Below are 16,396 nucleotides of genomic sequence, written 5' to 3' on the forward strand. Positions count from 1 at the left end.
TGCTAATTTTTTTTATCAACTGTTTTGTGTTTGTTGACGACTTCGTTGTAGCTTTTTTCAGCTTTTCTAGGTGATATATAACTTAGAATAGTGCCTGGCAAATAGTACATGCTGAAGGAATGAGAAGTTTACTGACAAATGTCTTTTTTTTTTTTTTTTTTTAGATTTGTAGAAAAGGTTCATGAGAAACGCAAGACAATACCAAGAGAAACGGCACCGAGTACCGATTGCCACCACTGCTCATTCTCCCTTTCAGAACTTTTTTCCCCTTGGTAGGCTGTCCACTCCCAGAGGTATTCACCCAATTTAAAATGTTTAAGCTTAGGCCATCAGCCATAATAGGTCTGTACTCCCAACCCCAAGCAATGTGTGAAAGATAAATATATTTGGAACCATACTCTGGCCTCCACTCTGGCCCTGTAAACTCTGATCACCCATCTCAGAAACTCCTTTGAGATAGCCAACCCTAAAATAAAGAGATGAAACAGGATCTTTCAACCAGTGTCTCAAACTTTCCATTTAAGAAATCCCAGATCCTTTGGAATAAAATGATCATTTATGATAGTCACTTCATGAGGGGCAATCAGAGTACATTTCTGCCATTTTTAGCTATATAATCTCAGGCAGGTTAACCTGTGTCTCCTTTTTCCCCCATCTATAAAATGGGATATTAATAGTACCTATCTCATAAAGTTATTAGGAGGGTTCTTATAGGCAATATACTTGAATAGTGACGAGAACATAGCTCAATAAATGTTAACATTTAGCATTGCCTTTCCGGACTAATTCTCTGTCTTCCATACACACTGTGGGTTCTGGACATACTTTTAGTTATCTGAGCAATCATATCTGCATGGAATATTCACTTGGCAATTTCATACTCATCCTCCCAATTGGGTCAAATATTTTTTTCAGGAATCCTTCCATGATAGTTAGTTTCAGGTGTCACCTTGGCCAGGTGATGATGCCCAGTGTTGTTGCTATGGACTTGAACCATTAGCATATGAAACTCATCTATGGCTGATTACATCTGCAGTTGGCTAAGGGGAGTGTCTACTGCAAAGAGTGCTCTTTAATTTAATTAGCAGGAGGCTTAAAAGAGATCAGAAGAGAGCTCAATGCAGCCCAGTCCAGGCAGCTCAGCCCAGATGTTTGGAGATGCAGAAAGGAATTGCCCAAGGGAAAGCTGTTGTGAACCCAAAAGCTGGGAGAGAAGGCCAGTAGACTTCACTTTGTGCCTTCACAATGTAAGAGAGAACCTCAGATGAAAGTTAGGTGCCTTTCCTCCAAAGAACTATAGGTATTTAACTAAATAAATCCCCTTATATTAAAAACCAAGCCATCTCTGGTGTGTTGCACTCTGGCAGCTTTGACAGACTAAAACTCCTTCCATGACCAACCCCATAATCAATCATTTCTTTTTTTCTATAAGACTCTTATATAATATAAAACATTAGGAGCTGGTTAGGTTAAAAATGTTTTTATAAACTACAGTTGCTGTGTAATAATTGTCCCAGTTTTTTTAATAGAATTTAAGCTTCTGCCCCATTTTTCTGGGGAACTGGCTAGTTCTAGATTGCATAAAGAAATAGAGGCAGTGAGATTAGTACCCTTTCCCCAGATTATAAAAGCCACTTTTCTATTCCATATTCTTTATTATTCTTACATACAATAGTTCTAACTTCAGAGAACAGAATTAGATACTTCTAATTAGATACTTCTGTGGAAATAACAGAAAAATATTTGAGGAAAAAATTTTTTTACCATAATTTGAGCTCTCTGAGATAAGAGTAGATGGGCCTGAAATAAAGTGGATTCTCTCACTCAAATTAATCTTTTAATCAATATTAAAATTTATTTGTTATATTGTTGAGATGCATGAATAATTTGTAAAAATTGGCCTTGCACCTCAAAGATACCTTCCAGGTCTCAAGCTATATGATTCTATGGTATAAGAACAAGTCATATTCCATTTACATGAAATATCTAGAATAGGCAAATACACAGAGAAATAAAATTAGTGTTGCCAGTGACTGGGGCAGGATTTGCGGTGGGCAATGGGGGAGACAGTTGAAGGGTAAGAGATTTGGGGAGTGATGAAAAAAATGTTCTGAAATTAGTGATGATAAGTGCACAATTTTGCAAATATACCCAAAGCACTGAACTGTACACTTTAAATGGATGAGTGTTATTGTTTGTGAATTATATCTCAGTGTATTAGTTTGCAAACTGCCAGAATGTGATATACCAGGAACTGGAATGGCTCTTAAAAAGGGGAACTTGATAAATTACAAATTTACAGTTCTAAGCTTATAAAATGTTAAAATAAGACATCCAGGAAAAGATACCTTAATTCAAGGAAGGTTAATGGATACTGAACACCTCTGTCAGTTGGAAAATCATATGCTGGCATTGTCTGGTCCTTGCTCCTGGGCTCTGTTGCTTTCAGCCTCTGTGTGAGGCTTCCTCACTTTGCTTCTCTGGGGCTGGCTTTCATGTCTCGGCTTCCTTTGGCACTCCAGATTCTGGCTTGCTTAACATCTCATGGCAATGCCTGCTTGGCTCTAAGTATCTCCAAACATCCATGTCTGTGTTTTCCAAGTGTCAGCACCTGTGTCAGCTCTGCTTTGAATTTTCTGTCAGCTATGTCATTTCTGACTCTCTCCAAAATGTTTCCTCTTTTAAAGGATTCCAATAAAGTAATCAAGACTCACCTGGAATAGGTGGAGTCACAACTCCACCTAATCAAAGGTCACACCCATAATTGGGTGTGTCACAGCTCTGCGGGGATAATCTAATCAAAAGCTTCCAACCTACATACAGTGTTGAATTAGGATAAAAGAAATGGCTGCCTCCACAAGATTGGCTCAGGATTAAAACATGGCTTTTCAGGGGTACATAATACTTTCAAACTGGCACACTCAAAGTGGCAAAATTAAAAAAAAAAAAAAAAGAAGGATAATCGTACTTCAGTTTTTGGCCAGAGAATTTAGGAACTGTGAATTCTGATTATAGAGTTACATGTAGCCTTGTGATTAGATTCTTTTCCCCCCATTGAGACGGGGGTGCTTAGGTCGCCACGCTTACAGAATAATGGTACTGAATTCTGATTTCAAGAGAGTAGTCATCTCTTCTCTTGAAAATTATCCTTCCTAAAACAAGGAGAACAAAATACAGAAGCACAAACTCCATTTTCTTTGAACTAGGATATATCTAACTCCGAGTCACAATAGATAGTCATCGAAAGTGGATAGAAGAAAGAAAAATGACTTAATAGAGGGAAGTCAAACTCGGATACCTACAGAGAAAGAGAATAAATATCAGAGAAATTCAGAAATGGAGATACTAGGGACCACAGAAGGCAGGAATAGGGCAGTAGGGTAAAACAGGTAGCTTGTTTAAAATCAATGTAAAATTTTTATATCTATCTTGCACAACACCCAGGAGTCAGAGATGTGAAATCTCTGGGGGAAAAATTGAATCAGGCGCCAGGCTCTAGAAAAGAAATTCCAAAAAAAGGTGTGGGGTAGGCCTGCCACGTACAGTTGTGCAGATTGAGTCCTGAATAAGGGCACTGAGGTAAGAAAGGAGCACTCGAATCACCAAGTCAAACACATGACTTGAGGGACTGTGTCTACCAGAAGGGGGTAACTTCTTCAAAAACATTTCTTCGGAAAGTGGGAGATACCTTTTTCTGTGTCATCCCCACAGAAGGATATCTTTTACCAATTCACCCATAGGGGAGGAACATCACTTTTTAAAATCACTTGTAAAGGTTCCTATGAGCAAATGGGCAGTCCTGAAAAGGGATAGGGTAACTAACTGGAAGTCTTCTCCTTCCTATACCACAATGCCAGCAACAAGGCTCATATCCTGTAGGTAAGAGGCTAAAGGACCCTTCTCAGGAAAAACTAAACAGGTATGTGGAAGTCAACAATGAAAACACTGACAGGCTATGTAATCTATGTCTATTTAATGATTCAGTAATCATCATCATCCCTTAAGTCCTAACTTCTTGGTTACACCATTATAGTGAAACTGTAAAAATCCGAAGACAGAGGATTTCTCACATCCCAGGGATCTCCAGTAAGATTAACAGTGAATTTCTTCTCATCAGACACTATGAGACCAGATGACAGTGGGATGGCATAAAATCCTTAAAGAAAAAAAATTATTCAAAAATTAAAAAAAAAAGAGACATTTACAGATTAACTGAAGCTGAAAGAGTTCATTACCAGAAGACCTGCCCTATAAGAAATGCTAAAGAGTCCTTCAGAATAAATAAAATTGTATGTACATACAATGGAATACTATCTGGCTGTAAAAAAGAATGAAGTCCTGATACATGTGATGACATGGATGAACCTTGAAGAAAATACGTTGAATGAAATAAGTCAAGTACAAAAAGATAAATATTGTATGATCTCACTAATTTGGAGTAATTAGAGTAAGTGAACTCATAGAGTCAGAGTCTAGAATATGCATTACCAGGGGATGGATTGGGGTGGAGAATGGGAAGTTAAGATGTAGCAGGGTTCCTGTTTGGAATGTTGAAAATGCTTTGGTGATGGATAATGGTGATAATAGCACAGCACTGTGAACGTAATTAACAACACTGAAATATATATATATATATATATATGAATGTGATTAAAAGGAGATAATATTAGATTGTATATATGGTAACAATTAAAATATTTTTTAAATCCATGGAACTATACCACACTAAGTGTGAACCCTAAATAAAACCATGTACTATAGTATAAAAATGTGCTATCATCAGTTGTAATTGCGCACCAATGTAAGGTGTTAATAACAGGATAGTGTAATGGTTTGAAGCTTTATGTACCCCAGAAAAGTATATTCTTGAGGTAAGTCCATGCTGTGGGTGTGGACCCATTGTGAGTGGGATGTTTTGATGAGTAAGATCTTGAGTTGGGAGGTGACCCCCCTCATTCAGGGTGGATCTTAATCTTTTTACTGGAGTCTTTAAAAGAGAATGAAGTTCAGACAACGAGGGGAAGTGCTGCCATGGAAGCAAGAAACTGAAGGCAAGGAGAAATGGGAGGGAAATGGGGAGGTCAGCCCCATTGCCTAGCCATATGACATCTGGTCTTCGGGGAGAAAGCATCACCTGATGATGCCTTGATATGGACATTTTACTCAGTACCAAAACTGTTGAGTTGTAAGTTAATAAAAAAAATTTCCGTAGCTAAAGCCAATGCATTTTACAGTGTCTGCTTTTGGTAGCTTAACAAACTGGAACAAATGATACATGGAAGTTCTGTATTTTATGTATGATTGTTCTGTAAACCCACAAGTTCTCTAAATAAAGAACAGTAGTGCAAAAAAAACCCTCCTTCATATTGAAGTAAAAGGACACTAGACAATAACTTTAAGCTATAGGAAGAGATGAACAATGGTAAAGGTAACTACATATGGATAGTTATGTCCGTAATACGTACATTCATACATAAATCCTTTTCTCTATGACTTAATAGGAAGACATGTAATATTAGGAATCTGTTACTGATTAGACAGTGTATAAATTAATCAGACAATAAAAATATAATGGGAGACAGATATATAGGAGTAGAGATTTTGGGTACTACTGAACTTGGTTGATATTAGTCAAACTAGGTTATTAGTTTAAGATGTTCATTATATTTGCAAAGGTAACCAACCACTAAGAAGATAATGGGAAAAACAGAAAAAAGGAACAAGTGACTCAAAGTAGTACACTACAAAAAGCGGTAAATACCAAAAAAGGCAATGATAGAGTAATTGAGGGATTAAAAAAAACATACTAGACATCCAGAAAGCAAATAGCTAAATGCAGAAGTAAATTCTTTCCTCTCAGTTATTATGTTACATGACAATGGATTACACTCCCCTATTAAAAGGTACAGATTGGCAGATCAGATGAAAAAGCATGCCCCATCTATATGCTGTCTACTAGAGACTCACTTTAGGTACAAAGACACAAACAGGCTGAAAGTAAAAGAATGGAAAAAGGTATTCCATGCAAACAGTAATCAAGATATGGCTGGAGTGGCTATATTATTCTCAAACCAAATAGACTTTTAAGTCTAAAAAGATTACAAGAGACAAGGGTGTTACGTATTGATTAAAGGTTCATTCTAGCAAGAAGATTTAACAATTATAAACATTTATGTACCTGCCGACAGAGCCCTTGTGTATTTGAAGCAAAATAGACAGAATGTAAGGGGAAAATGCATAGTTCTACAGTAATAATTGAAGACCAACATACTACTTTAGAAAATGTATAGAATATCCATGGCCTCTCTAAGTTAACTTGGCAGGTGAACTCACAGCTCTCTCCTCTTTGTGGGACATGACTCTCGGGTGTAAATCTCCCTGGCGATGTGGGGTATGACCCCTTGGGATAAGCCAGGACCCAGCTCATGGGATTGTGAAATCCTTGATCAAAAGGGGGAAAAGACAAATGAGGCAAAATAAGTCTTCAATGGCTGAGAGATTTCAAATACAGTCAAGAGTTATTTGTATAGATGTCCCTTTTTAGTTTTTAGTGTATTAGAATAGCTAGTAGGAAATACCTGAAACTGTCTAATCCTATTCCAGTAGCGTTGATTCTTGAAGATGATTATATAACTATATAGCTTTTACAGTGTGACCGTGTGATTGTGAAAACTTGTAGCTGATGCTCCCTTTATTCAGGGTATGACAGATGAGTAAAAAAAAAAAAAAAAGACAAAAAATAAATAATGGGACGATAAGGGGTAAAAAAAGAAGTTGGGTAAATGGCAATACTAGGGGACAATGAGAGGAAGAGATACGGGATATAGATATATGGGGTTTTTCTCTTTTTTAATTGCTTTTTCTGGAGTTTTGCAAATGTTCCAAAAATGATCATGGTGCTGAATACACAACTATTTGATGATATTGTGAGCTATTGATTTTATACTTTGGATGGACTGTATGTGCATGAAGATATCTCAGTAAAAATATTTTTTAAAAAGACCAACAAGGGAACAGAGGACTTGAAGAATGCTATGAACCAGTCAAACCTAGTGGACATATATAATAGAACACTTTTCCCAACAACAGTGAAATACACATTCTTCTCAAGTGCACATGGAATATTCCGGCATAGACCACATTTTAGGCCTATCTTCTCAGACCACAGTGGGATAAACCTTGAAATCAATAATAAAAGGAAAACTGGAAATTTTTACAAATAATGCAAAAATTAAATAACACACTCTTAACCAATGGGACAAAGAATAAATTAAGAAATATCTTTAGATAAATGAAACAAAAATACAACATACCAAAATTTATGGGATGCAGTGAAGAAAGTGCTTGAGAGGGAAATTTATACTTCTTACTGCCTACATTTAAAAAAAAATCATAGTGACAGATGCTTCCAATAGCAAAAATTTAGAACTGCCATAGCCCAAACACCCATAAAAAGCGGGGTGGAAAGATCAAAGGTGATGGTGGAGTTATACATAGAAGATAGGACTTAACAAATGAATATGAATGCTGAGTCATTACATTGACATCTCTTTTAGTCTACAATAGTTTAGAGCAGCTAGAAGTAAAAACCTAAAATTGTGGAATTGTAACCCATGTCAAACTCTGAAATATATTTTACAACTAATTATGGTGCTATGGTTTGAAATTTATAGCTTTTATGTATATATGTTATTTTTCACAAAAAAAAAGGAAAAAATTTGGTTGTAATGATAAAAAAATATTTAAGCCCTCTAGCCTCCTGTATTCTGGAGCAGCTAGGAGGAAGGATCTGAGAGGATGGTATGGTAGCCCAAGACAAACTCTGGGATTTGTCTTGTAACTACTTGTTGAAGAGTGCTTTGAAAACTATTGCTTTTTAATTTTTTTGCTTTGTATATATGCTGTACTATACATAAAAAAATTAAAAATTAAAAATATTCATGAATTTAAAATAAAAGAATATCATAAAATCAATAACCTAACTTCACACCTAAAGAAACTAGAACAAGAAGAGCAAACTAAACCCAAATATAATAGGACAGAAATAGTAAACATCAGAGAAAAGATAGAGTATAGAAAAACAGAATGAACAAACCCAAAAGTCAGATTTTTAAAAAGATCAATAAAATTAGCAAACCTTTAGCCAGACTGGTTAAAAAAAAAGATGATTCAAATACCTAAAATCATTGTAGGTTTGTCTGGGTTAATGTGACACTCCAATAAATCCCAGTATGATTTGAACAGTGAATAAAGAAGTATTTGCAAAGTCCCCTTGGGGGAATGGCGAGAAAAGGGGAAAATTCAACTTCCCCATTTGGAGAATTCCTGATATTCTCACAGGCAGTGGGGACAACCAAATCGATAGGCCGAGCCCTCAATCTTGGGGTTTGTTCATATGAAATTTATCCCTGCAAAGGATAGGCTAAGCCTACTTAAAATTAGGTCTGTCACCCTCAGAGAACCTGTTTTGTTGTTCAGATGTGGCATCTCTCTCAATCAACACAGCAAATGAACTCACTGCCCTCCCCCCAACTCTTGGTGGGACATGACACCCAGGGGTATAAACCTCCCTGGCAACATGGGACAGAAATCCTAGGATGAGCTGGGACTCAGCATCAAGAGATTGAGAAAACCAAAAAAATTGAGAAAATCTTCTTGACCAAAGGGAGAAGAGAGAAATGAGATAAAATAAAGTGTCAGTGGCTGAGAGATTTCAGACAGAATCGAGAGGTTATCCTGGAGGTTATTCTTATGCATTGTATAGATATACCCTTGTGCTGATTTGCAAGAATCAAATGCAAATTGACTTGCAAGAATCAAATGCAAATTGATTTGATTTGATAAAACATGGCTAGAAAAGCCATGTTTTAATCCTAATCTCATTTTGTAAAGGCAGCCGTTTCTTCTAATCCCTATTCAGTACTGTATGTTTGAATCTGTAATTAGATCATCCCCCTGGAGATGTGACTCAATCAAGAATTGTTAAACTGGATTAGGTGGAGATGTGTCTCCACCCATTTGGGTGGGTCTTGATTAGTTTACTGGAATCCTATAAAGGAGGAAGCACTTTGGGACAAAGCTTCAGAATGACAAGAGAGCCTCAAGAGGTGAAATCCAGAGAACCAGGAGAACCAGGAGAGCGCACAGCCAGAGATCTTTGGAGATGAAGAAGGAAAATGCCTCCCAGGGAGCTTTCTGAAACAGGAAACCAGGAGAGAAAGCTAGCAGGTGATGCCATGTTTAACACGTGACTTTCCAGAATAGAAACCCTGACTGTGTTCGCCATGTGCCTTCTCACTTGAGAGAGAAACCTCATCAGACTCCTTGAACCAAGGTTTCTTTCCATGGATGCCTTTGACTGGACATTTCTATGACTTGCTTTAATTGGGACATTTTCTCAGCCTTAGACTGTGAACTAGCAACTTGTTAAATTTCCCTTTAGAAAAGCTGTTCCATTTCTGGTATATTGCATTCTGGCAACTAGCAAACTAGAATGCCCCTTTTTAGTTTGTGGTATATTAGAGTGGCTAGAGGGAAGTGCCTGAAAATGTAGACCTGTATTCTAGTAGCCATGTTTCTTGAAGATGATTGTATAATGACATAGATTTCACAGTGTGACTGTGAAAACCTTGTGTCTGATGCTCCTTTTATCTATGGTATGGACAGATGAGTAAAAAATGTGGATTAAAAAAATAAATAATAGGGGGAAGAAAGGTTAAAATAAATTGAGCAGATTGAAATACTAGTGATCAATGAAAGGGAGTGGTAAGGGGTATGACATGTATGAGTTTTTTCTTTTATCTTTGCTGGAGAGATGCAGATGTTAAAAAAATGGTCATGATGATGAATACACACCTATGTGCTGATATTGTGAGCCATTGATTGTAACCATGTCAAGAGCGATCATATGTCAAGAATGATTGTATGTCAAGAATATTGGTATGTCAGTTTGTTCATAATAAAAATATTTTTTAACCATAAATACCTAAAATCAGGAATGAAAGTGAGGACAACATTCCTACTGATATTACAGAAATAAAAAGGTTTATTAATGGTAGCATGGACAATTATATGCCAGCAGATGATAAACCTAGATGAAATGGACAGATCTTAGAGTCATACAAATATCTAATCTGACACAAGAAGAAATAGAAAATATCAACAGACCTATAACAAGTAGAGACTGAATCAGTAATCAAAATCCTCCCAACAAAGAAAGGTACGAGGCCAGATGATTTCAATGCTGGATTCTACCAAATACTTAAAGAAGATTTAGCATCAACCCTTTTCAAGCTCTTCCAAAAAAAAAAAAGGAGGAGGGATTGCTCTCTAGTTCATTGTATAAAGCCAGCACTGTCCTGATACCAAAGCCATATAAAGTCAGCATGAGAAAAGAAAATTTGGGATGTATATCCTTTATGAATATAGATGAAAAATCCTCAACAAAATACAGGCAAACCTAGTCTAATAATATATTAAAGGGATTATACAACACGAACTAGGGGAATTTATTCCATGATGTAAAAGTGGTTCAACATAAGAAAATCAATGTAATACCTCACATTAGTAAAATGAAGGAAAAAATACATAATCTTCTTGAGGCAGAAATGGCACTTCACAAAATTCAAAATCCCTTCATGATAAAAGCACTCAGGGAACTAAGAATAGAAGGGAACTTTCTCAACTTGATAAAGGGCATTTATGGTAAATCTAGAGGAAATATCATACTTAGTGGTGAAAGACTGAAAGCTTTCTCCTAAGATCAGGAAAAAAAAAGTGTCCACTGTCACCATTGTTATTCAATTAATACAAGAAATTTTAGCTAGAGCAATTAGGCAAAAGAAAGAAAAGTCACCCAAATTAGAAAGGGAGAAGTCACATTATCCTATATGCAGATGATGACATGATCCTATATATAGGAAAAAACAGAATCCACAAGAAAGTTACTAGAACTAATGGACAAATTGAGCAAAGTTGCAGACTACAAGATAAACCCACAGATGTCAATTGGGTTCCTATCCATCAGCAATGAAAAAGGTGAAAAAAAATTAAAATTCCATTTACAATAGCATATAAAAGAATAAAATATTTAGGAATAAATTTAACCAATGAGGTGAAAGACTTGTCCACTTGAACTATAAAACATTGCTGAAAGAAATTTAAAAACACTTAAATAAATGGAAAGACGTGTTCATGGATTAGAAGGTCTAATATTAAGATGTCAGTTCTGCCTAAAGCAACATATAAATTTAATATCACAATTCCAGGGGCCTTAATGCCCCACCACCACCACTACATTTGGTAATATTTCTGTTATTTTTGCCCCAGATTCATAGATTAATTTAGGGAAATTGACATTTTGCAACTATTTCTTCCTTGATTTTTAATTTCTTTTTAAACTTTGTTAAATTTTTAGAATATGCTTTGCTGTTTGAACATTTCTAAATATCAAAATAAAAGTTTTCCCTTAAAAAAAAAGTTCCAGCAGTTGTTTTTTTTTTTAAGAGGTGGAAAAGTTGATCCTTAAATTCACATGGAATGGCAATGGGGCCCAAATAGCCAAAACAATCTTGAAGAAGAGCAAAGTTTAGGGACTTACACTTCCTGATTTTGAAACTTACTACAAAACTACAGTAAAGTCAGCAGTATGGTGCTGTCATAAGGATAGACATATAGACGAATGGAGCAGAAAAGAGTCCAGAATTAAATGTACATATCGATGGCCAGTTGATTTTCAACAAGTGTGCAAGTGTATTTAATAGGAAAAGAGTAATCTCTTCAACAAACTGTTGAAGCAACTGGAAATCCATTTTCAAAAATCCAGCAAAAGAATGAATGTGGACTCTTACTTCTAAACACATATAAAAATTAACTCAAAATGGATCAAATACTTAAATATGACTTAGTACTATAAAACTATTAAAAGAAAATGTAGGGAAATTCCTTCAGGATCTTGAAGAAGGCAATAGATTTTTAGATTTTACACCAAAAGCACAAGCAACAAAAAAATAGTTGAGAGATTTCATCAAAATTTCAACCTTTTTGTATCAAAGGACATTAGCCACAAAGTGAAAGAACAACCTACGGAATGTGAGAAAATATTTGGAAACTACATATCTGCTAAGGGTTTCATATCCAGAATATATAAAGAACACCTACAATTCAAACAACAAAAAGACGAAAACCCAATTTAAAAATGGGCCAAGTATTTGAATAGACATTTCTCCAATGATAATACTCAGATGTCCAATAAGTATCTGAAAACATCATTAGCCGTTAGAGAAATGCATATTAAAATTACACTGAGGAAGCGGGCCAAGATGGCAGCTTAGCAATATGCACGTTTTAGTTCTCCCTCCAGAAAAACTACTAAATAACGAGAAACAGTACAGAACAGCTCCTGGGGCCACGTCAATGACCAGACATACAGTGTACCCCAGTCTGGACCAGCTGGACCAGCTGCGAGCCCACCCAGAACCATGAGTTCCCCAAGGCGTGGCAGCCGGTGCCCCTCCCCCACAGGCTGCTTCCCAGAGGGGAAAGGAAAGAGAATTGACCAGCAGGGGCTTAGCCCAACCAAACGCCAAGTGTGGAATTAATTAACAAATTCTGAGTACTAAAAATAGGCCCCCAGCTCAGGTGAACTTGGTCAAAGCAGAGGTTGCTCATTTTTGCCCCAGCACCAAGGGGGCAGCACTGATGGAAAAAGAAAAAAAAGAGAGAGCTTTTTGTGGCTGTGTTTCTACAAAGGTTTGACTGCATTTGGATACAACGGCAGGGCTTCTCAGGCTGTAGCTGCCCCAGGCATAGGCTGAAACAAGCTTGTTTGAGGGCTTGTCTGGAGCTTATGTCTTCCCCAGAGAAGGGGTGAAGCCCAACTCAGGTGGAATTCCTCCCTCAAGGAATTCAGACCCCAGGGCTTGGTAATTTGAAGCTGTAAAAACCAGCCTACAACCTCTCCTCTGTGTCCACCATGTCCCCAGCAGAGAGGGTCTGCCAAAGGTACCGCATCATCTTATGCTGGTGGGACCTGCAGGCAGACAAACGCCACATACTGGGCAGGATAAGAACAACAGAGCCCAGAGACTTCACAGGACAGTCTTTCAACGTGCTAGATTTCACCCTCAGGGAAATCCAACACAGGTGACTCTTTCCTCCTGACAGGAGACCAGTTTGGTATGGGAAAATCCGGCTGGGGTCTATAATACCTAAGTAGACCCTCCTAAGGGTGGGGGGGGGGGGGAGGAAGGCACCATACAAGCAGGGCAAGAAACAAGAAAACAAGAACTAAAAAATTCTCCTCTGTTCAACAAAACCTAAGCTAGAGGTCCAGAAAAAACTGACCTAAATGTCAAAGAACAAATAGACAATAAATTCACCCAGCAAGAAAACCCTAGGTAAAAGAAGTGAAAGCAATCTCCAGAATAAACTAATTAAGGTAATTAAATGCCTAGATGCCAGCAAAAAATAACAAGTCAAACTAGGAAAATTGAAGATATGGCCCAGTCAAAGGAACAAACCAACAATTCAAACAACATACAGGAGCTGAAACAAATAATTCAGAACATATGAAACATGGGAAACCTCATCAAAAACCAAATCAATGAATTGAGGGAGGATATATAAAGGAGGCAAGGAATGAACAAAAAGAAGAAATTGAAAGTCTGGAAAAACAAATCACAGAACTTATGGGAATGAAAGGCACAGGAGAGAGGTGAAAAAAACAATGGAAACCTACAATGGTAGATTTCAAGAGGCAGAAGATAGGATTAGTGAACTGGAGGACAGAACATCCAAAATCTGACAAGAAAAAGAAAATTTAGGGAAAAAATGGAAAAATTTGAGCAGGGACTCAGGGAAATGAATGACAATATGAAGCACATTAAAATACATGTTGTGGGTGTCCCAGAAGGAGAAAAGAAGGGAAAAGGAGGAGAAAAACTAGTGGAGGAAATTATCACTGAAAATTTCCCAACTCTTATTGAAAGACTTAAAATTACAGATTCAAGAAGTGCAGTGTACCCCAAAGAGAATAGATCCAAATAGACATACTGCAAGACATTTACTAATCAGAATGTCAGAGGTCAAAGAGAAAGAGAGAATCTTGAAAGCAGCAAGAGAAAAGCAATCCATCACATACAAGGGAAGCCCAATAAGACTATGTGTAGATTTCCCAGCAGAAACGATGGAGGCGAGAAGACAGTGGGATGATATATTTAAATTTCTAAAAGAGAAAAACTGCCAACCAAGAATTCTATATACAGCAAAATTGTCCTTCAAAAATGAGGGAGAAATTAAAACTTTTTTTAGACAAAATATCACTGAGAGAATTTGTGACCAAGAGACCAGCTCTGCAAGAAATTCTAAAGGGAGCACTAGAGACAGATACAAAAAGACAGAAGAGAGAGGTGTGGAGAAGAGTGTAGAAATGAAGACTATCAGTAAAGGTAAAAATAAGGAAAATTAGATATGACATATAAAATCCAAAAGGCAAAATGGTAGAAGAAAATACTACCTGGGCAGTAATAACACTAAATGTTAATGGATTAAACTCCCAATCAAAAGACATAGACTAGCAGAATGGATTAAAAAACAAGACCCATCTATATGCTGTCTCTACTCAAAGGACATGAGGGCAAGGACACAAACAGACATTTGCACACCAATGTTTATAGCAGCATTATTAACAATTACCAAGAGATGGAAACAGCCGAAATGTCCATCAACAGATGGGTGACAAAACAAACTGTGGCATATACATATGATGGAATATTATGCAGCTGTAAGACAGAATAAAGTAATAAAGTATGTAACAACATGGATGGACCTTAACGACATTATGAGTGAGATTAGCCAAAAACAAAAGGACAAATACTGTATGGTCTCACTGATATGAACTGACATTAGTGAATAAACTTGGAATATTTCGTTGGTAACAGAGACCATCAGGAGATAGAAATAAGGTAAGATATTGGGTAATTGAGCTGAAGGGATACACATTGTGCAACAGGACTGAATATAAAAACTCAGAAATGGACTACACAATACTCCCTAACTAATACAATTATATTAAAACACTTAATGAAGCTAAATGTGTGAATGATAGAGGGAGGGGGGCTGGGGGCATAAATGAGATCACAAAGAAAGATGGATGATAAAGATTGAGATGGTGTAGTCTAGGAATGCCTAGAGTGTATAATGATAGTGACTAAATGTAAATGGAGAGGCTGGAGGGAACTGCCTGAAAATGTAGAGCTGTGTTCCAGTAGACATGTTTCTTGATGAAGATTGAATAATGATATAGCCTTCACAATGTGACTGTGTGATTGTAAAAACCTTATGTCTGATGCTCCTTTTATCTACCTTGTCAACTGATGAGTAGAACGTGTGGAATAAAAATAAATAATAGGGGGAACAAATGTTAAAATAAATTTAGTTTGAAATGCTAGTGATCAATGAAAGGGAGGGGTAAGGAGTATTGTATGTATAATTTTTTTTTTCTGTTTTCATTTTATTTTTCTGTTGTCTTTTTATTTCTTTTTCTGAATTGATGCAAATGTTCTAAGAAATGATCATAATGATGAATATGCAACTATGTGATGATATTGTGAATTACTTATTATATATGTAGAATGGAATGATCATATGTTGAGAATGTTTGTGTTTCTTTCTTGTAATATTGTTTTAAAATTTTTTTTAATTAAAAAAAAACTACACTGAGGTACAACTTCCCAAAAGTAGGGAGGCTATTATTTTAAAAACTGAAAATAAAAAGTGTTGGCAAGGATGCAGAGAAATAGGAACTCTCATACATTGTTGGAGGGTCTGGAAAATCTTGCAGCCACTGTGGAAAACAATTTGGTGGCTCCTCAGGAAATTAAACAGAATTGCCATAAGACCTGGAAATTCTGCTCCTAAATAGAAACCCAAAGAATTGAAAGCAGGGTCTCAGACAAATATTTGTGCACGAGTGTTCATTACAGCATTTTCCACAATAGCCAAAAGGTGAAACAACCCAGCGTCCATCAACAGATGAATAGATAAGCAAAATGTGGTATATCCATACAATGGAATACTACTCAGCTGTAGAAAGAAATGCTAAAACACATTAAACAACATGGATGAATCTTGAAGACATTATTTTGAATGAAATAAACTAGACACACAAGAACAAATGTTGTATAACTTTCTTATATGAAATACTTAGAATAAGAAAATTCTTAGAGGCAGATAAAATAGTTATTACAAGCGGTGGTGTGAGGGGGGATGGGGAGGTCCTGCTAAATGAGTATGAATTTTGGTTTAGAAGAAAGAAAATAGTCTGGAAATAGATAATGGTGAAAGTTACTTTGTTAATACATTTAATGTTGAAGAATTATCCATGTAAAATGGTTAA

This window comes from Tamandua tetradactyla, chromosome 8 (assembly GCF_023851605.1).
Source record: "Tamandua tetradactyla isolate mTamTet1 chromosome 8, mTamTet1.pri, whole genome shotgun sequence".
NCBI classification, from domain to species: domain Eukaryota; kingdom Metazoa; phylum Chordata; class Mammalia; order Pilosa; family Myrmecophagidae; genus Tamandua; species Tamandua tetradactyla.